At 45.9% G+C, this 21,942-nt stretch overlaps 1 long non-coding RNA gene and 1 pseudogene across 4 annotated transcripts; one reads left to right on the top strand and one right to left on the bottom strand.

Annotated features, from left to right (window-relative positions):
- Positions 1-11,273, bottom strand: part of LOC120033250 — a 28,340-nt pseudogene extending 17,067 nt beyond the window's left edge.
- A 77-nt stretch (positions 11,274-11,350) lies between these two features.
- Positions 11,351-20,070, top strand: LOC120033341. Of its 4 annotated transcripts, none has more exons than XR_005473944.1 (6): positions 11,351-11,544; positions 14,116-14,276; positions 16,172-17,909; positions 18,009-18,176; positions 18,607-18,780; positions 18,915-20,070. It is a non-coding gene; the product is annotated as an uncharacterized LOC120033341 (long non-coding RNA). The 4 variants fall into 4 exon arrangements; XR_005473942.1 differs by having other exon boundaries at positions 11,351-11,657; XR_005473943.1 differs by having other exon boundaries at positions 11,351-11,705.
- The last annotated feature ends 1,872 nt before the right edge of the window (positions 20,071-21,942 follow it).

Here is a 21,942-nt window from a genome sequence, read left to right as displayed (position 1 = left end):
TCAGGAACCCCTGGTTCTCCTCATCAGTGGGTATGGGGTAGTCAGGTACCCCTGGTTCCCCTCAGCAGTGGGTAGGGGGTAGTCAGGTACCCCTGGTCGCCCTCAGCAGTGGGTAGGGGGTAGTCAGGAACCCCTGGTTCCCCTCAGCAGTGGGTAGGGGGTAGTCAGGAACCCCTGGATCCCCTCAACTGTGGGTAGGGGGGAGTCAGGTACTCCTGGTTTCAATCAGCAGTGGGTAGGGTAGGGGATAGTCAGGTACCCCTGGTTCCTCTCATCAGTGGGTAGGGGGCAGTCAGGTACCCCTGGTTCCCCTCAACAGTGGGTAGAGGGTAGTCAGGTACCCATGGTTCCCCTTAGCAGTGGGTAGGGGGTAGTCAGGTACCCATGGTTCCCCTTAGCAGTGGGTAGTGGGTTGTCAGGTACCCCTGGTTCCCCTCAGCAGTGGGTAGGGGGTAGTCAGGTACCCCTGGTTCTCCTCAGCAGTGGGTAGGGGGTAGTCAGGTACCCATGGTTCCCCTTAGCAGTGGGTAGTGGGTTGTCAGGTACCCCTGGTTCCCATCAGCAGTGGGTAGGGTAGGGGGTAGTCAGGTACCCCTGGTTCCCCTCAGCAGTGGGTAGGTGGTAGTCAGGAACCCCTGGTTCCCCTCATCAGTGGGTATGGGGTAGTCAGGTACCCCTGGTTCCCCTCATCAGTGGGTAGGGGGTAGTCAGGTACCCCTGGTTCCCCTCATCAGTGGGTAGGGGGTAGTCAGGTACCCCTGGTCGACCTCAGCAGTGGGTAGGGGGTAGTCAGGAACCCCTGGTTCCCCTCAGTAGTGGGTAGGTGGTAGTCAGGAACCCCTGGTTCCCCTCATCAGTGGGTATGGGGTAGTCAGGTACCCCTGGTTCCCCTCATCAGTGGGTAGGAGGTAGTCAGGTACCCCTGGTTCCCCTCATCAGTGGGTAGGGGGTAGTCAGGTACCCCTGGTCGCCCTCAGCAGTGGGTAGGGGGTAGTCAGGAACCCCTGGTTCCCCTCAGCAGTGGGTAGGGGGTAGTCAGGAACCCCTGGATCCCCTCAACTGTGGGTAGGGGGAAGTCAGGAACCCCTGGTTCCTCTCATCAGTGGGTAGGGGGTAATCAGGTACCCCTGGTTCCCCTCAGCAGTGGGTAGGGGGTAGTCAGGAACCCCTGGATCCCCTCAACTGTGGGTAGGGGGAAGTCAGGAACCCCTGGTTCCTCTCATCAGTGGGTAGGGGGTAATCAGGTACCCCTGGTTCCCCTCAGCAGTGGGTAGGGGGTAGTCAGGTACCCCTGGTTCCCCTCAGCAGCTAGCTAATCTACAGCACCGGTCTCCAGGGACCCTCTACTGCTCTGGTGAAATCCCCAGGGCAGAGCAGCTCTCATCCAGGCACAAAGCCTGACTATCAGCCATGGTAGTCACCGAGCCAGGCCTGAAACAGGATTTAGGACGGGGACAGAGGGGCCCGTCACAGACACAGTCACGCCCCCTGCCTGTCTGCACCCCTCCCTACCTTCCACAACCCACCTCTCCCAAACACTCCCCCCCCCCTTCCTCTCACACTGCTCCTACTCTCACCATCCCACCTCCATCCACATCTCTCTCCATACCTCCCCACCCTTCCCTCCCTCCCCCCCTCCCTCCTCACCCGGCCCTCCTGCTGCATTCAGCTGTACCTCTGGCTGTGTGTGTGAAATGGGATGTGACAGGAGCACCTTTCCCTGGGGATCAGAAGCCTCTCTCTCCCATAAATAGGGCCCTGGAGGCTAAGACTGGGGGCTTTCAACCTCCAGAAAAACATCCCCCATCAGTCTTTCTCCTCCCGGTCTCTCTCTCTCACACACACACACCCAGTACTCACGTGCATTAGAGAGTAGTAGGACTGCTTTCCTGTGTAGAACAGAAAGTGGAATGGCCGTCGATCTGTGCCCCATTGGACAGCTAGAGGATATATATGAGAGAGAGAGAGAGAGAGTTAGGCCATTGGTGTAAACCACTTTACTTTGTCTAGCCCAATCACTGTTAGAGATTGAGCAAAAACTCAGAGGTCCCCCTGCTGGTGATGTTGTGAAAGTGCAGCTCTCACACAGAGTGAAAAGGACCATAGGAGTAGAACAATCCATCTCAGTTGTAAATCTATTTAAAAGGACCTACCTCTCTGTTTTGGAAACCCCTCACCCGGATGCTGGAAGAAAAGATAAAGACTTTGAATCACTAATGAATATGAAGTTTCTGAATTAATACACTTCTACATGAGACAGAAAAAGGAGATAGGTAAGACTAGACTTCCTCCCTTCATCAGTGGTTTGGCTTTATTGTCAAACAGGCCGGAGGGGAACAGGTATGCTTCTCTGGAACAGAAACAGGAGAGAAGTCAAATATCATTAACTTATCCTAAAGATGGAGGGAGAAACATTTAGTTTAAACAGCCAGCTCTGAACAGGGAGAAACATTTAGTTTAAAACAGCCAGCTCTAAGCAGGGAGAAACATTTAGTTTAAACAGCCAGCTCTAAACAGGGATAAACATTTAGTTTAAACAGCCAGCTCTGAACAGGGAGAAACATTTAGTTTAAACAGCCAGCTCTGAACAGGGAGAAACATTTAGTTTAAACAGCCAGCTCTAAACAGGGAGAAACATTTAGTTTAAACAGCCAGCTCTAAGCAGGGAGAAACATTTAGTTTAAAACAGCCAGCTCTAAGCAGGGAGAAACATTTAGTTTAAACAGCCAGCTCTAAACAGGGATAAACATTTAGTTTAAACAGCCAGCTCTGAACAGGGAGAAACATTTAGTTTAAACAGCCAGCTCTGAACAGGGAGAAACATTTAGTTTAAACAGCCAGCTCTAAACAGGGAGAAACATTTAGTTTAAACAGCCAGCTCTAAACAGGGAGAAACATTTAGTTTAAACAGCCAGCTCTAAACAGGGAGAAACATTTAGTTTAAACAGCCAGCTCTAAGCAGGGATAAACATTTAGTTTAAACAGCCAGCTCTAAGCAGGGAGAAACATTTAGTTTAAACAGCCAGCTCTAAACAGGGAGAAACATTTAGTTTAAACAGCCAGCTCTAAGCAGGGAGAAACATTTAGTTTAAACAGCCAGCTCTAAACAGGGAGAAACATTTAGTTTAAACAGCCAGCTCTAAACAGGGAGAAACATTTAGTTTAAACAGCCAGCTCTAAGCAGGGATAAACATTTAGTTTAAACAGCCAGCTCTAAGCAGGGAGAAACATTTAGTTTAAACAGCCAGCTCTAAACAGGGAGAAACATTTAGTTTAATCAGCCAGCTCTGAACAGGGAGAAACAGTTAGTTTAAACAGCCAGCTCTGAACAGGGAGAAACATTTAGTTTAAACAGCCAGCTCTAAGCAGGGAGAAACATTTAGTTTAAACAGCCAGCTCTAAACAGGGAGAAACATTTAGTTTAAACAGCCAGCTCTGAACAGGGAGAAACATTTAGTTTAAACAGCCAGCTCTAAACAGGGAGAAACATTTAGTTTAAACAGCCAGCTCTAAACAGGGAGAAACATTTAGTTTAAACAGCCAGCTCTAAACAGGGAGAAACATTTAGTTTAAACAGCCAGCTCTAAACAGGGAGAAACATTTAGTTTAAACAGCCAGCTCTAAGCAGGGAGAAACATTTAGTTTAAAACAGCCAGCTCTAAACAGGGAGAAACATTTAGTTTAAACAGCCAGCTCTAAACAGGGAGAAACATTTACAGTCGTATGAAAAAGTTTGGGCACCCCTCTGAGGCTGCATAATAATTTACTCTGTCGTCACAGAAAATGATCACAGTGGCATGCCATTCATTTTCTAATAAAAGCTGAGTACTGGGGTATTGTCCAGACAAAGATTTTTAGTGTAGCAATATTATGTTGTATGAAATTAAATCAGATGTGAAAAATAGGCTATGCAAAAATGTGGGCACCCTTGTCATTCTGTTGATTTGAATACCTGTAACTACTTAGCACTGATTAATTGGAACACACAATTGGTTTGGTGAGCTCATTAAGCCTTGAACTTCATAGACAAGTGCATCCAATCATGAGAAAAGGTATTTAAGGTGGCCAATTGCAAGTTGTTGTTCTCTTTGACTCTCCTCTGAAGAGTGGCAACATGGGGGCCTCAAAACAACTCTCAAATAACCTGAAAACAAAGATTGTTCAACATTATGGTTTAGAGCAGGGGTGTCAAACTCATTCCACGGAGGGCCTAGTGTCTGCAGGTTTTTGGTTTTTCCTTTCAATAAAGCCCTAGACAACCAGGTGTGGGGAGTTCCTAACTAATTAGTGATGTTAATTCATCAATCAAGTACAAGGGAGGAGCGAAAACCCGCAGACACTCGGCCCCCCGTGGAATGAGTTTGACACCTGTGGTTTAGAGGAAGGCTACAAAAAGCTATCGCAGAGATTTAAGCTGTCAGTGTCCACTGTGAGGAACATAGTGAGGAAATGGAAGACCACAGGCACAGTTCTTGTTAAGGCCAGAAGTGGCAGGCCAAGTAAAATATCGGAGAGGCAAAGGCGAAGGATGGTGAGAACGGTCAAAAAACAGCCCACAGACCACCTCCAAAGACCTACAACATCATCTTGCTGCAGATGGTGTCACTGTGCATCGTTCAACAATTCAGCGCACTTTGCACAAGGAGAAGCTGTATGGGAGAGTGATGCGGAAGAAGCCTTTTCTGCACACACGCCACAAACAGAGTCGCTTGAGGTATGCAAACGCACATTTGGACAAGCCAGCTTCATTTTGGAATAAGGTGCTGTGGACTGATGAAACAAAGATTGAGTTATTTGGTCATAACAAGGGACATTATGCATGGCGGCAAAAGAACACAGCGTTCCAAGAAAAACACTTGCTACCCACAGTAAAATTTGGTGGGGGTTCCATCATGCTGTGGGGCTGTGTGGCCAGTGCCGGTACTGGGAATATTGTTAAAGTTGAGGGTCGCATGGATTCCACTCAATATCAGCAGATTCTTGGGAATAATGTTGAAGAATCAGTCACAAAGTTGAATTTACGCCGGCGCTGGATATTTCAACAAGACAACAACCCAAAACACTGCTCAAAATCTACCCGGGCATTTATGCAGAGGAACAAGTACAATGTTCTGGAATGGCCATCCCAGTCCCCAGACCTGAATATCATTGAGAATCTGTGGGATGATTTGAAGCGGGCTGTCCATGCTCGGCAACCATCAAACCTAACTGAACTGGAGATGTTTTGTAAGGAGGAATGGTCCAAAATACCTTCATCCAGAATCCAGACACTCATTAGAGGCTATGGGAAGCGTCTAGAGGCTGTTATTTTAGCAAAAGGAGGCTCTACTAAATATTGATGTGATGTTTCTATTGGGGTGCCCAAATTTATGCACCTGTCTAATTTTGTTTTGATGCATATTGCACATTTTCTGTTAATCCAATAAACCTCATTTCACTACTGAAATATTACTGTGTCCATCAGTTATTTGATAGATGAAAATGAAATTGCTGATCCAAACACCCAATTATTTATAAATGGAAATCATGGAAATTGTCAGGGGTGCCCAAACTTTTTCATACGACTGTAGTTTAAACAGCCAGCTCTGAACAGGGAGAAACATTTAGTTTAAACAGCCAGCTCTGAACAGGGATAAATGATAGTAGCAGCCAGGCTAGCTAACAGGTTCAAGAGGAGACACTCAAGTCTTGTAAGAGTTCAGATAAAGGCTAGAGGGAAGTTCCTAGAGAACAGCAGTGAAAGTTAGAGGGGAGAGAGAACAAACAAACAGCTAGGTGACAGGAACCAGAGGACAGACTAGAGTCACCAGTTCACCCTAAGTTCACACACTCACAGCCAGTCTCCTTGTGAAGGCAGCAGAGTGGAGCCAGGTCATTAGTGCTGCTACAGATGGCACTACTCTTGACAGGGTGTGTCTGTGTGTATGTGTGTGTGGGGGAGAGAGAGTCTGAAGGTGTGTGTGTGTGTGTGTGTGTGTGTGTGTGTGTGTGTGTGTGTGTGTGTGTGTGTGTGTGTGTGTGTGTGTGTGTGGGGGAGGGGGGTGGTCTGAATGTGTGTGTGTGTGTGGGGGAGAGAGAGTCTGAAGGTGTGTGTGTGTGTGCGCGCGTCTGAAGGTGTGCATTTGTGTGTGTGGGAGGAGAGGGGGACAGACAGGTAGTGTCCATCCTGCCACTCTTCTCCAGCCAGTATGTTCATCCCTCCTCTTTAACTTATTTTGCTCCTTCACTCTGTCTGCTCAATTAAGAGAGGGAACAGGTGCTAGAAGGAGAGAGCATGCTGCAGCCTTTTGGGCTGTCAGGACGAGGGGAATCAAAGAGAGAGAGGGAGGGAAGAGAGAGAGGCAGGTGAGGGGGAGGTAAAAAGAAGAAGACAGGGGAGGAGGAGAGTGGAACACTGTGCCAGATGAAGGCAGCACCTGTTCATTTCATACCCTAGGCTGCAATATGGCAGAGTCCCCTAGGGAGAGACAGAGAGAGGGGAAAGGGAGAGACCTTCTCCCTGCCACAGATTTCACTGTGTTGTTCACAGCACTCTAGATTCCTCCACTCTGTCTAAACTCCATCGATGTCAATAAAACAACTTAGAGAGTACTGCTACACAATAGTTTCTGCACAGTGCCTAATTTAGAAACTAAGTTTCACTTTTATCATCTCACCTGCTAAAACTCGCATTGTTTGCACTAATAGGAATGTCACATCAACTGAACCAGAGTCAACTGAACCAGAGTCAACTGAACCAGAGTCAACTGAACCAGAGTCAACTGAACCAGAGTCAACTGAACCAGAGTCAACTGAACCAGAGTCAACAATAACACACAGGCGCAAGTCTCCCCTAATTCCCCCTCCAGTGGTCCCCATTACCCATAATTCCCCCTCCAGTGGTCCCCATTACCCATAATTCCCCCTCCAGTGGTCCCCATTACCCATAATTCCCCCTCCAGTGGTCCCCCATTACCCATAATTCCCCCTCCAGTGGTCCCCATTACCCATAATTCCCCCTCCAGTGGTCCCCCATTACCCCTCCTTTCCCCTAATTCCCCCTCCAGTGGTCCCCATTACCCCTAATTCCCCCTCCAGTGGTCCCCATTACCCCTCCTTTCCCCTAATTCCCCCTCCAGTGGTCCCCATTACCCCTAATTCCCCCTCCAGTGGTCCCCATTACCCCTCCTTTCCCCTAATTCCCCCTCCAGTGGTCCCCATTACCCCTCCTTTCCCCTAATTCCCCCTCCAGTGGTCCCCATTACCCCTCCTTTCCCCTAATTCCCCCTCCAGTGGTCCCCATTACCCCTCCTTTCCCCTAATTCCCCCTCCAGTGGTCCCCATTACCCCTCCTTTCCCCTAATTCCCCCTCCAGTGGTCCCCATTACCCCTCCTTTCCCCTAATTCCCCCTCCAGTGGTCCCCATTACCCTCCTTTCCCCTAATTCCCCCCCCAGTGGTCCCCATTACCCATAATTCCCCCTCCAGTGGTCCCCATTACCCTCCTTTCCCCTAATTCCCCCTCCAGTGGTCCCCATTACCCATAATTCCCCCTCCAGTGGTCCCCATTACCCTCCTTTCCCCTAATTCCCCCTCCAGTGGTCCCCATTACCCATAATTCCCCCTCCAGTGGTCCCCATTACCCCTCCTTTTCCCTAATTCCCCCTCCAGTGGTCCCCATTACCCATAATTCCCCCTCCAGTGGTCCCCATTACCACTCCTTTCCCCTAATTCCCACTCCAGTGGTCCCCATTACCCATAATTCCCCCTCCAGTGGTCCCCATTACCCCTCCTTTCCCCTAATGCTCCCTCCAGTGGTCCCCATTACCCCTCCTTTCCCCTAATTCCCCCTCCAGTGGTCCCCATTACACCTCCTTTTCCCCTAATTCCCCCTCCAGTGGTCCCCATTACCCCTCCTTTCCCCTAATTCCCCCTCCAGTGGTCCCCATTACCCCTAATTTCCCCTAATTCCCCGTCCAGTGGCCCCCCTTACCCCTAATTTCCCCTCCAGTGGTCCCCATTACCCCTCCTTTCCCCTAACTCCCCCTCCAGTGGTCCCCATTACCCATAATTCCCCCTCCAGTGGTCCCCATTACCCCTCCTTTTCCCCTAATTCCCCCTCCAGTGGTCCCCCATTCCCTCTCCCGTCTCCCTCATTTCCCTCACCCGCCTCCCTCATTTCCCTCCCTCATTTCCCTCACCCGCCTCCCTCATTTCCCTCACCCGCCTCCCTCATTTCCCTCACCCGCCTCCCTCATTTCCCTCGCCCGTCTCCCTCATTCCCCGTCCAGTCTCCCCCATTCCCCACATCTCTCCCTCTCCTCCACTCATCTGAGGACGGGACGCTCCATGTCACTTCCTGTTACACAGCCCACTGCTAACAACTCTATTCATTAGATAGGATGAAGGTTAGAGACCGCCAGGAAGTGAAGAATCATGGGAAATCAAACTAAATGAGTGGGGCAAACGAAGCTAATGCATTCTTCCTTAAGTAATGAATAAAACATGGGATGTGTGTGTGTGTGTGTGTGTGTGTGTATCAGGCGTTGCTAATACAGTGGACACAGCACATTACACAGTGCTGGCCCCTGCTGAGTCTGTCTGTGTGATCAGATCCAGGTCTTATTGTTGATTTTCATAATGACTATATGTGCACATCTTATGGATACCAGAATAGTAGAGGTGCACAAGTTGTTATGAAGTAGGCCACTCTGTAATGATTTGCACGTCCCGCACGTAATGGTAATGTAGGTGGGTGTTTACAGTTTTGAACATAATATTCCCTTACTGCTGTCTAGCTTCCAACCCGGCCTGATTGTACATATTAATTTCCTTATTGATGCCAACATGTACCTCTCTGAATATTCGAATATGCATAAAGTGTAGCTTTTTGTATGGCCATGTTTTGTATAGCATCTACACCCACTATGCGTCATATGTGTAATGACTATGTGGGGTAAAATGTGGATATATTAGGGGATGGGATAACGAGGTCTACTTGACCTGATGAAGATCCGTGTTGGATCGTAACGTTGTCATTAAAGGTGGTAATTGGGGGCAAATTCAGTGTGCGGCCCTTTCTGTTCTTTTCAATTAAACTTCCTTACCCCATCACCTAGGTGTTTTAAGGACATGCATATGACCACAAACTGTTTTACACAGCCCACTGGTAAGTGCTAACAGTTCTGTTCATTAAATAGAACGATGGTTAGAGACCGCCGGGAAGTGAAGAATCATGGGAAATCAAACTAAATGAGAGGGGCAAACGAAGCTAATGCATTCTTCCTTCGTAATGAATAAAACATGGGATGTGTGTGTGTGTGTGTGTGTGTGTGTGTGTGTGTGTGTGTGTGTGTGTGTGTGTGTGTGTGTGTGTGTGTGTGTGTGTGTGTGTGTGTGTGTGTGTGTGTGTGTGTGTGTATCAGGCGTTGCTAATACAGTGGACACACCACATTACACAGTGCTGGCCCCTGCTGGTGACTGTTAGAGTGTGTCTGTGTGATCGGCTACACCAGATGCTGCTGATGGCATGCGGAGACAGACCAGAGACAGACCAGAGACAGACCAGAGACAGACCAGAGGCTGACCAGAGGCTGACCAGAGGCTGACCAAAGACTGACCAGAGACTGACCAGAGACTGACCAGAGACTGACCAGAGACTGACCAGAGGCTGACCAGAGACAGACCAGAGGCTGACCAAAGACTGACCAGAGGCTGACCAGAGGCTGACCAGAGACAGACCAGAGACAGACCAGAGATGATTCTCAACTACTGTTGGGGAATTAAACTAATATGGCTGGAAAACCACCTTAAATACATGTGACATCTCCTGTGAGAAAGAAAGCATGATTGATCTACTCCAAATAAGGTGCCACCTTTCTAAACATAGCCAAGCCAAATGCATATCTCAATTGAGTTGAGGGGGGACACCATAGACATAGTGAGGTATAAATCCGTCTCTGATTGTAGGGTAAGGACAAAAACTTCATTACACTACATCCCTCTAGGGTTTACACTGCATCCCTCTAGGGTTTGCACTGCATCCCTCTAGGGTTTGCACTGCATCCCTCTAGGGTTTGCACTGCATCCCTCTAGGGTTTGCACTGCATCCCTCTAGGGTTTGCACTGCATCCCTCTAGGGTTTGCACTGCATCCCTCTAGGGTTTGCACTGCATCCCTCTAGGGTTTGCACTGCATCCCTCTAGGGTTTGCACTGCATCCCTCTAGGGTTTGCACTGCATCCCTCTAGGGTTTGCACTGCATCCCTCTAGGGTTTACACTGCATCCCTCTAGGGTTTACACTGCATCCCTCTAGGGTTTACACTGCATCCCTCTAGCGAAAGACAGGAGTTGTACACCCCTCGTTAGACATACAGTGCAGTCTTTCTTACATCAATGTCCCCCTGAGTGAAGGTCTCGGGGTCCTCTCCCATCATGTTGGCTAGATGTCTCTTCCCGATGTTGAACTCCTCCACCTGGTTCTTGATGAACTCCTCCGAGAACTTCTCTGGGCCCGCTGCAGCCAGGTTCTTCCTGTGGAGCACAGCGCTCACACATAGCTGTCTGGACAGCACCTGAGGTGTGGGAGAGAGGAGGTTCTTATGTTAGGATACATACTGAGTATAGAACTGGTGCTTTTATAACCCAGGGCCTTGGTTTTCACAGGGATAGATGAATGTCAGTTATCTGGGCCATTAGACCGTCTCTGTAGGTGGCTCTGGTCTTTTAGGTGCATTAAATTAGTCTGAAACGGTGAGATTTGGCATTGACAAATAGACCAACTGATGTGCATTTGACAGCAAGGTATCCACTAGTAAATGGGACTAACATTGAACTAACGTAGTATAACATTAGCTAGCTATGTAAACAAGCTCTGGAGGCTTAGTTAACTAAGGTTCTATTCAACCAAAATATTGCGACTTGTATGTCCACTATGTTCATGTAGCTAGCTATGTCCATTGTGGCATGCATGTTGAGACAAGAAGAACAATTTCTAGAAAGTCAACTAGCTAACGTACTCAGCTAGCTGGCTGACTTACTTCAATGACAGTTTACATGTGAGCTAGTTGACAAGGCAGTGCATTGCTACTAGCGCTGAGCTATTTCAGGGACGACTCAGCCCTTCTCTGCAGTGCAACCCGTGCAGCCCCATTGACATTACCGTGAAAACATGCCGAATTAAACTCTTCGCTTTACCTGGCGTGTTAAATTTGACGAGACTGTGTTAAACTTGAAGCAGCAATTTCAGAATTTCCAGAGAAAATATCCCACGGTTCTTCCACTGGAGGCCGCCATGTTTGCTGAATTACGCTCTCGTGAAAACAGGAAGTACGTCGATAGCAAAGGCATTTGTGTTACAATGTAACTGTTACAATGTTCCACCATTGCTAGTTTCCAAATGTTAAAATACTGAACTTTTCCTTTAAGAAACTCTTCTCTCCACTGCGGCTTCCTGGTGTTGTGAAGGTCCTCCGGAAAAGTTAAGAGTAAAAAAACAATTTGTTGCACAGGATCTATTATGAGACGACCGAGTAGAATATCATCTTCAAAACGGAGATGACATAAAGTAAATATTTCAGAAATGAATCCACACGACAGAGCAGAGAGAGTGAATGTAAGGGTTATATAGTATAAGAGAGAGTAGTATCGCCTGGACTGAGTAAGAACATTGACTTAATGGTATGTGTTAAGTCTGACGTGGATCAGTACAGACACTGTTAAAAGGAGGTAGTGCCTCACAATGATTTTCTTTAAATGTACTTTTTATCAAACCAGTTTGTTAGCTCTATATGAAGTGTTTGTGTAGTTAATTAACTTGTACTTGGTGGAGAGGAAGGGCTTACGGATGGACATGAGGAAATGGGTTGTGAACTGTGAGCAGTGGTGGAAAAAGTACTAAAAGTAAAGATACCTTAATAGAAAATGACTGAAGTAAAAGTGAAAGTCACCCAGTAAAATACTACTTGAGTAAAAGTCTAAAAGTATTTGGTTTAAAATGTACTTAATAAGTATCAAAAGTAAAAGTAATCTCAAAATCAAATCAAATTTTATTTGTCACATACACACGGTTAGCAGATGTTAATGCGAGTGTAGCGAAATGCTTGTGCTTCTAGTTCCGACAATGCAGTAATAACCAACAAGTAATCTAACCTAACAATTCCACAACTACTACCTTATACACACAAGTGTAAAGGGATAAAGAAAATGTACATAAAGATATATGAATGAGTGATGGTACAGAACGGCATAGGCAAGATGCAGTAGATGGTATAGTGTACAGTCTATACATATGAGATGAGTAATGTAGGGTATGTAAACATAAAGTGGCATAATTTAAAGTGGCTAGTGATACATGTATTACATAAAGATGGCAAGATGCAGTAGATGATATACAGTACAGTATATACATATACATATGAGATGAGTAATGTAGGGTATGTAAACATTATATTAAGTGGCATTGTTTAAAGTGGCTAGTGATACATTTTTACATAATTTCCATCAATTCCCATTATTAAAGTGGCTGGAGTTGAGTCAGTATGTTGGCAGCGGCCACTAAATGTTAGTGGTGGCTGTTTAACAGTCTGATGGCCTTGAGATAGAAGCTGTTTTTCAGTCTCTCGGTCCCTGCTTTGATGCACCTGTACTGACCTCGCCTTCTGGATGATAGCGGGGTGAACAGGCAGTGGCTCGGGTGGTTGTTGTCCTTGATGATCTTTATGGCTTTCCTGTGACATCGGGTGGTGTAGGTGTCCTGGAGGGCAGGTAGTTTGCCCCCGGTGATGTGTTGTGCAGACCTCACTACCCTCTGGAGAGCCTTACGGTTGTGGGCGGAGCAGTTGCCGTACCAGGCGGTGATACAGCCCGACAGGATGCTCTCGAATATGCATCTGTAGAAGTTTGTGAGTGCTTTTGGTGACAAGCCGAATTTCTTCAGCCTCCTGAAGAATTTCTTCAGCCTCCTGAAGTTCCTCCTTCTTCACAACGCTGTCTGTGTGGGTGGACCAATTCAGTTTGTCCGTGATGTGTACACAGAGGAACTTAAAACTTTCCACCTTCTCCACTACTGTCCCGTCGATGTGGATAGGGGGGTGCTCCCTCTGCTGTTTCCTGAAGTCCACGATCATCTCCTTTGTTTTGTTGACGTTGAGTGTGAGGTTATTTTCCTGACACCACACTCCGAGGGCCCTCACCCTCTAAAATATAATCTCTAAAATATACTTAAGTATCAAAATTAAAAGTACATGTATAAATCATTTAAAATTCCTTATATTAATCAAACCAGACAGCATGATTTTCTAGTTTTACGGATAGCTAGGGGCACACTTCAACACTCAGACATCATTTAAACTAAGCATTTGTGTTTAGTGAGTCTGCCAAATTGGAGGCATTAGGGATGACCAGAGATGTTCTCTTGATAAGTGTGTGAATTGGACCAGTTTCCTGTCCTGCTAAGCATTCAAAATGGAACTAGTACTTTTGGGTGTCAGGGAAAATGTAAGGAGTAAAAAGTACATTATTTTCTTTAGGAATGTAGTGAAGTAAAAGTTGTAAACAATATAAGTAGTAAAGTACAGATACCGCAAAAAACTACTTAAGTAGTACTTTAAAGTATTTTTACTTAAGTACTTTCCACCACTGACTTTGAGTATATTTGGGTGTGTACACTTGAATTCTGCTGCTGTTTTCAACTCTCTAGAGACAGCAGGACCGGTAGAGATACTCTCAATGATCGGCTATGAAAAGCCAACTGACATTTACTCCTGAGGTGCTGACCTATTGCACCCTCGACAACTACTGTGATTATTATTATTTGGCCATGCTGGTCATTTATGAACATTTGAACATCTTGGCCATGTTCTGTTATCTCCACCCGGCACAGCCAGAAGAGGACTGGCCACCCCTCATAGCCTGGTTCCTCTCTAGGTTTCTTCCTAGGTTTTGGCCTTTCATGGGAGTTTTTCCTAGCCACCGTGCTTCTACACCTGCATTGCTTGCTGTTTGGGGTTTTAGGGTGGGTTTCTGTACAGCACTTTGAGATATCAGCTGATGTAAGAAGGGCTATATAAATACATTTTATTTGTTTGATGTACAAACATATTCACCAACATTCTTCTCTCTGTTACAACATTTTTAGGCTTACAGTGGTGAGACAATGTTGGGGGCCAACTGGTTCCTACAGGGAGGAGGTGGATCAGTGAAACACTTTGTACCTTGACTCTCCCTTCAGTTCACCAGACAGCAGAATGAAGAGCAGAGCTTCACACAAAGGGGAGAAATAAATTAATGATCACTACTGTAAGTTGTTGGGTCTTGTGTAATATGCTAGTGATACAGTGCATTTGGAAAGTATTCAGACCCCTTGACTTTTTCAACATTTTGTTAGGTTACAGCCTTATCCTAAAATTGATTCAATTGTGTTTCCCCTCATCAATCTACACGCAATACCCCGCAATAACAATGCAAAAACAGGTTTTTAGATTTTTTTTTGCAAATGTATACAAATAAAAAAAGTCAATATTACATTTACATAAGTATTTAGACCCTTTACTCAGTACTTTGTTGAAGCACCTTTGGCAGCGATTACAGCCTCGAGTCTTCTTGGGTATGACGCTACAAGCTTGGCACACCTGTATTTGGGCAGTTTCTCCCATTCTTCTCTGCAGATCCTCTCAAGCTCTGCCAGGTTATGTGGGGAGCGTCGCTACACAGCTATTTTCAGGTCTCTCCAGAGATGTTTGATCGGGTTCAAGTCTGTGCTCTGGCTGGGCCACTCAAGGACATTCAGATACTTGTCCCGAAGCCACTTCTGCTTTGTCTTGGCTGTGTGCTTAGGTTTGTTGTCCTGTTGGAAGGTGAACCTTTGCCCTAGTCTGAGGTCCTGTGCGCTCTGGAGCAGGTTTTCATCAAGGATCTCTCTGTACTTCTCTCCATTCATCTTTCCCTCGATCCTGACTATTGTCTCAGTCCCTGCTTCTGAAAAAACATCCCCCCAGCATGATTCTGCCACCGCTATGCTTCACCATAGGGATGGTGCCAGGTTTCCTCCAGACGTGACGCTGTGCATTCAGGCCAAAGAGTTCAATGTTGGTTACATCAGACCAGAAAATCTTGTTTCTCATGGTCAGAGTCCTTTTGGTGCCTTTTGTCAAACTGCAAGCGGGCTGTTATGTGCCATTTTACTGAGGAGTGGCTTCCGTCTAGCCACTCTACCGTAAAGGCCTGATTGGTGGAGTGCTGCAGAGATGGTTGTCCTTCTGGAAGGTTCTCCCATCTCCACAGAGGAACTCTGGAGCTCTGTCAGAGTGACCATCGGGTTCTTAGTCACCTCCCTGACCAAGGCCCTTCTCCCCCGATTGTTCAGTTTGGCCGGGCGGCCAGCTCTAGGAAGAGTCTTGGTGGTTCCAAATCCTATCCAATCAATTGAATTTACCACAGGTGGACTCCAATCAAGTTGTAGAAACATATCAAGGATGATCAATGGAAACAGGATGAACATGAGCTCCATTTCCTGTCTCATAGCAAAGAGGCTGAATACTTATCTAAGTAAGGTTTTTGTTTTTTATTTTTAATACATTTGCAAACATTTCTAAACTGTTTTCGACTTTGTCAGTATGAGCTATTGTGTGTAGATTGAGGAAATTGTTTAATTTAATACATTTTAAATAAGGCTGTAATGTAGCAAAATGTGGAAAAAGGGAAAGTGTCTGAATACTTTCCGAATGCACTGTATACCAGATAATGTTTTAAATATAACCTTTATTTAACTAGGCAAGTCAGTTAAGAACAAATTCTTATTTACAATGACGGCCTACACCGGCCAAACTCGGACGACTCTGGGCCAGTTTTGTGCCGCCCTATGGGACTCCCAATCACGACCGGTTGTGATACAGTCTGAATTCGAACCAGGTTGTCTGTAGTGACGCCTCTAGCACTGAGATGCAGTGTCTTAGATAACCAGGTAACAACCACGTAAAGACGTCTTCCTTCATAACGACATTGAGACATCGTGTGAAATACGTCATATTTTGGTTATCTGGTGAGATAACCAGATCATTTATGGTCGCTAAAAAGACGTTTGACAAAACAACCTGACCAAAATATGTCATAATGACGTCAATACATACACACATACCGTTACCATGGCAGTAATATAAAAAGTAAACTCACTGTAACTTTGTTTTTTCTTGCAGTCCAAGACAAACTGAAATCCTACCTTAAGAATAAGTACGGCTGTATATATGAGGGGACGTCAAAGGAAGGTGATTCCATCTACCTAGACCAGATCTACACTGAGCTCCATGTGATCGAGGGGGCCTGGGGAGGGGTCCGAGATGAGCATGAGGTCATACATCTGGAATCCAGAACACCAGCCACAGGAGAGACCACTATTGAAGCCAACAACATTTTCAAGCCCCGACCTGATCAAAAGAAGCCAATCAGAACAGGGCTTACACTGGGCATCGCTGGCGTGGGAAAGACTGTCTCCGTTCAGAAGTTTATTCACGACTGGGCAGAAGGAAAGGAGTACCAAGACATTGATTTCATCTTTCCACTTCCTTTTTGCCAAATTAATTCTAATATAGGGGAAAAGGACCACAGTCTGATTGAACTGCTTCATCAATTCTTCACTGTCATGGGACCGGTGAAGACCCTGGGGGTAGGTTCTAAAGTTCTGTTCATCTTTGATGGTCTGGACGAGAGTCGACTTCCTCTGAACTTCAACAGTAAGCTTCTGACAGACGACACAAAGCCAGCCTCGCTGGACCAACTGATCACAAACCTCATCACAGGAGAGCTCCTCCCCTCTCATCTCATCTGGATAACCTCCCGACCTGCTGCAGCCAATCAGATCCCTCGTCAACACATCCACCAGTGGACAGAGGTACAAGGGTTCAATGACCCACAGAAGGAGGAGTACTTCAGGAAGAAAATGAGTGATGAGACCCTGGCCAGCAGAATCATCAACCATGACAAGTCATCAAGGAGCCTCCACATCATGTGCCACATACCAGTGTTCTGTTGGATTTTAGCCACTGTTCTAGAGAAGCTGTTGGATCAAGCAGGGAGTGGAAAGTTGCCCAAAACCCTGACTGAGACGTACTTACACTTCCTGATCTGTCAGACAGACAGGATAAGAGCTAAAGGGAACTCCGTAGAAAGTGACAACATAGTCCTCAAACTTGGAGAGCTGGCATTTCATCAGCTGGAGAAGGGATATCTTATATTCTATGAGGAAGACCTGACAGAGTGTGGCATTGGAGTCAGAAAAGCATCCGTGCACTCAGGTTTGTGCACCGAGATCTTTAAGGTGGAGGGAGGACCAGTCAGAAGAGTGTTCAGCTTTGTGCATCTGAGCGTCCAGGAGTGTCTTGCTGCTGTTTATGTGTTTCTCACATTCATAAACTGCAATGAAAACCCACTGGTCCAATAGAACTCCTTTTTGCGGAAATTTCGGAAACACCAACCTATGATGGACTTAGTCAAGAGTGCAGTGGACAAGGCCCCAAAGAGTAAGAATGGACACCTGGACCTGTTCCTCCGTTTCCTTTTGGGCCTCTCACTGGAGTCCAATCAGACTCTCCTACAAGGCCTACTGACACAGACAGGAAGCAGCTCACAGACCAGTGAGGAAGTAGTTGAGTACATCAAGATGAAGATCAGGAAGAATCCCTCTCCAGAGAGAACCATCAATCTGTTCCACTGTCTGAGTGAGCTGAATGACCATTCTCTAGTGAAGGAGATCCAAAGATACCTGAGCTCAGGAAGTCTCTCAGCAGCCAAACTGTCACCTGCACTGTTTTGAGCTCTGGTGTTTGTGTTGCTGTCTTCAGAAGAAGAGCTGGATGTGTTTGACCTGAAGAAATACTTTAGATCAGAGGAGGGTCTTTTGAGGATGCTGCCAGTAGTCAAAGCCTCCAGAACAGCCCTGTGAGTAACTGTTATGCTAACTGTTATGTTACTGCTATGCTACTTCTCAAATAACATGTTGTAAAATCTCAAATTGTCGTTTTTAAACATCTCATTTAGGCTGAATCAATGTAACCTCTCAAACCGATGCTGTTAAGCGCTGGGCACAGCTCTCATCTCCTCACACTTGGAAGAGCTGGACCTGAGTGGCAACGACCTGCAGGATTTAGGAGTGAAGCTACTCTCTGCTGGACTGCAAAGTCCACAATGTAAACTGGTGACACTGAAGTGAGTGTTCCTGTACTTGTTCAACAAGTAATAATTGTTCATTAGATCAACATGTGTTTAGAGGCCAATTTCAGTTTAATTAACTTTCAGTTTCAATACTGCAAAACAAAAGTCCTGTAAAACAAACTTTTTAAATCCACATCATTTTCATTTTCTCCAATAATTAATTCAGCAATTATTTTTTAGCAATATTTTAGCCATGCTGATAGGAATATAACTATTTTAGCAATACTTTAGTTTTCCTCGTTGCTTGTGAGCAACATGGTTTAGAAGTGTCTGAAATAGTTTAGTACTACGTACAGTACTTTATCATAATCCAAAAGTCAATGTGAACATCACATTTTAGACTGAAGTTTAATCCATATCAACTTTGAGAGAAGAAGCAAAATGCATCTGTCATTTTTGATATTCATGTGAAATCATGGTGCAGGCTGTCAGGCTGTCAGGTCACAGAGGAAGGATGTGCTGCCCTGGCTTCAGCTCTGAGGTCAAACCCCTCCCACCTGAGAGAGCTGGACCTGAGCTACAATGACCCAGGAGACTCAGGAGTGAAGCTGCTCTTTGCTATACGGGAGGATCCACACTGTAAACTGGAGAAACTCAAGTATGTAGAGGTTTTGAATCAATCAGTACTCAGTGTAACACAATGTATTCCCCAGTATGTCTCCTTCCTCTGTGTGTCTACAGTAAAGTGTGTGTGAGACTAATTCACTGTCTGTTCCTCTGCTTTTCCTACAGTGTGGACCATGGTAGAAGGTGCAGGTTAAAATCAGGGCCCCAAAAATGTTTTTTTTTGTTTAATGCATGGACGTGTGTTGGACCTGGGTTTAAATACATGTGTTCGATTATGTGTTATTTAAATGCTTATTTTCTGTGTATTTTCACAAATAATGTGGCCCTAATCAACTACTTCTATTGGAAGTACTTTAAAGTATTTTTTTAATTTTTTATTCCAGGATACATTATTTCAAATACCAAACAGAGTAAAATGCATGGGAGTATTTAAATTTTTGTGTAAATACTGTGCATGTTCAAATACATACTTTCCAAGTGTTTTTTTCCCAAATACAGTATATTTCAAACCTGGTCTCCCCATTTAGATGCCTGTGATCTCACACTGGACCCAAACACAGCACACAGAACCCTCTCTCTGTCTGAGGAGAAAAGGAAGGTGGAATGGACCTGGAAGGAGCAGCTGTATTCTGATCACCCAGAGAGATTTGAGGACTATGAACAGGTGCTGTGTAGAGAGGGTCTGACTGGGTGCTGTTACTGGGAGGTAGAGTTGAGTGGGAGGGCTTGTATAGCAGTGACATATAAAGGAATCAGCAGGAGAGGAAAGGGTCCTAACAGTCGGCTTGGAGCCAATGACAAGTCCTGGAATCTGAACAGCTTTTATGACAGCTACTCTGCCAGGCACAATTATAAGAGAACTGACATACCTGTCCCCTCGTCCCGCTCCAACTGAGCAGGAGTGTATCTGGACTGGCCGGCCGGCACTCTGTCCTTCTACAGCGTCTCCTCTGACACACTGACCCACTTGCGCACATTCCACTCTACATTCACTGAGCCCGTCTACCCAGGGTTTTATGTAAGGGGTGACACAGGGACTGTGACCCTGTGTCAGGTCAAATAACCTCCTGTATCCTGGAGTAACACCAGAGTCTTCAGAGAAGTCATACTCCTGTTCAATCACATCTGGGTGACCTGATGGGATACGTTTCACTCTAATCATGACATGGATGAGTAAGTTAACATGAATATACCGTACATCTCTAAAGTTGACTGACCTTGTAACTAGAATCACCCCACTGCTGTAAAAACCTCCCATTTAAAATCTCTAGTTGTTATTGCTTTTCCTTATTGTTTGTAATAAAATGTTTCTAGAATGTTCTGTTTTTTTAACGTTCTACTTTTAGATACAATAAGCAGAGGTGCTGTTGGTGTCTTTCAATATTTTACTAAAGTAGGATACGTAGTACATACCACAGGAGGTTGGTGGTTCCTTAACTGGGGAGGACGGGCTCGTGGTAATGACTGGAGAGGAATCAGTTGAATGGTATCAAATAACTTAATGCCATTCCGTTTACTCCATTCCAGACATTATTATCAGCCGTCATCCCCTCAACAGCCTCCACTGGTACATAGACTTATTTGATATTATTGAGAGACTGAGGCACAAGGCAGTGAGCAGCAATCGGTTTGTGAATGGACTGTAAGGTGCTAGCATTACAGTACATGAAGGTGCAAGGGTAAACATCACTTCATAGGCCTGTTAAGTAGTATGCAAGTCCAGATCATTTCTGCATCTAGAAGAAGAGGTAAGAAGTACACTGCAGACCTGGTGTGTGTGTGTGTGTGTGTGTGTGTGTGTGTGTGTGTGTGTGTGTGTGTGTGTGTGTGTGTGTGTGTGCGTGTGCGTGTGCGTGTGCGTGTGTGTGTGGGTTTAGAGATCAATGCTGTGTCTTCACTGAGATTACTTTGATAGAGTTGGAATGGGAATTCTGGGAGATGAATCAAAGTGAAGGGGCGCAGACTCCCGGCCCGTGCCAGTCGATATGGTGGCGTGGTTAATTCGCCTAAGGAATGCTGTCGTGGAGCTAATGATAAACGGTGTTTGCCCCGGTTTTAGCCACGAGCATGCTCCTGCTCACAAAGAAAAATAGTGTTCGACCCGTGGTCTCTAATTCACAGTGGGGGGTGAGGGGTGCCACATAAATCAAACCTCTGCCTCAGTCCCACTCTGACAGGACAGGGGAGCCTCAGCAGATTGGGTTGTGGAGATATTCGTGTGTGTGTGTGTGTGTGTGTGTGTGTGTGTGTGTGTGTGTGTGTGTGTGTGTGTGTGTGTGTGTGTGTGTGTGTGTGTGTGTGTGTGTGTGTGTGTGTGTGTGTGTGTGTGTGCGCGCGCCGAGGAGAGCGTTCTTCATGTGTAAACTGTGAAACATGACACTAGGTTGTAATTACTGTGTTTTATTAAATTACAGCATTTTATTCATCTGGATTTCTGCACTTTGTTCAAAATATATCTAAATAGATAACAAATACCTTGCCAACTGTTAGACTGAAAGACATATACTGTATAAGGAGAAGTACATTCATTTATTGGGCCTATATTATGGATGCCTGGTTGCTTGTTGGCACATCTATGATAGGCTACCTCGCCGCTCACAGTCATTAGGAAATTGGCTTCCATCCAATCCAGTCATTGTTCCATATGGACTACCAAGGCATTCCAGCAGACATTCATCCTGAAAGACACTGCCACAACAGACAACGATGACCTCCAGTCACTATGATGGCAGATTGAGTGACACTTATTAATTGTTGGCTATGGCCCACAAAATGAACCACACAACAAGTAATGGGGATATGAACACACAATATGGCTGTGTGCCAAGTCTTCTTGCTTCATCGTCTCCACCACGTACGTTTCCAGGCTGGTCTGGCTGGCGAGGGAGGAGGGAGAGGGCTTACCAGCGAGCCAAGGCATTATTCCTGTCGTCGTCTCCTCTGCGCTTTACGCTGATTCCCTAATATTCTTAGTGCCCTGTGCCGTGGATAAGCCCATCCCGCTGAAACATGGCTGTCATGCCTATAAGCCATTCATCGCTTTAAGAATCCATTATGGTCCATCCACAAACATGGACTCAGAGGGCCAGTCTGCACAAGCTCATTTTCCCTGGTATTTACCCCACTGATATGTAACAGAGAACCTCCTATACATCACAATGGACTACAGGGGCTGTTGCAACACATTTGTGCA

This window comes from Salvelinus namaycush, chromosome 40 (genome assembly GCF_016432855.1).
Source record: "Salvelinus namaycush isolate Seneca chromosome 40, SaNama_1.0, whole genome shotgun sequence".
Lineage (NCBI taxonomy): Eukaryota > Metazoa > Chordata > Actinopteri > Salmoniformes > Salmonidae > Salvelinus > Salvelinus namaycush.
This window is presented reverse-complemented; position numbering and strand designations above follow the sequence as displayed.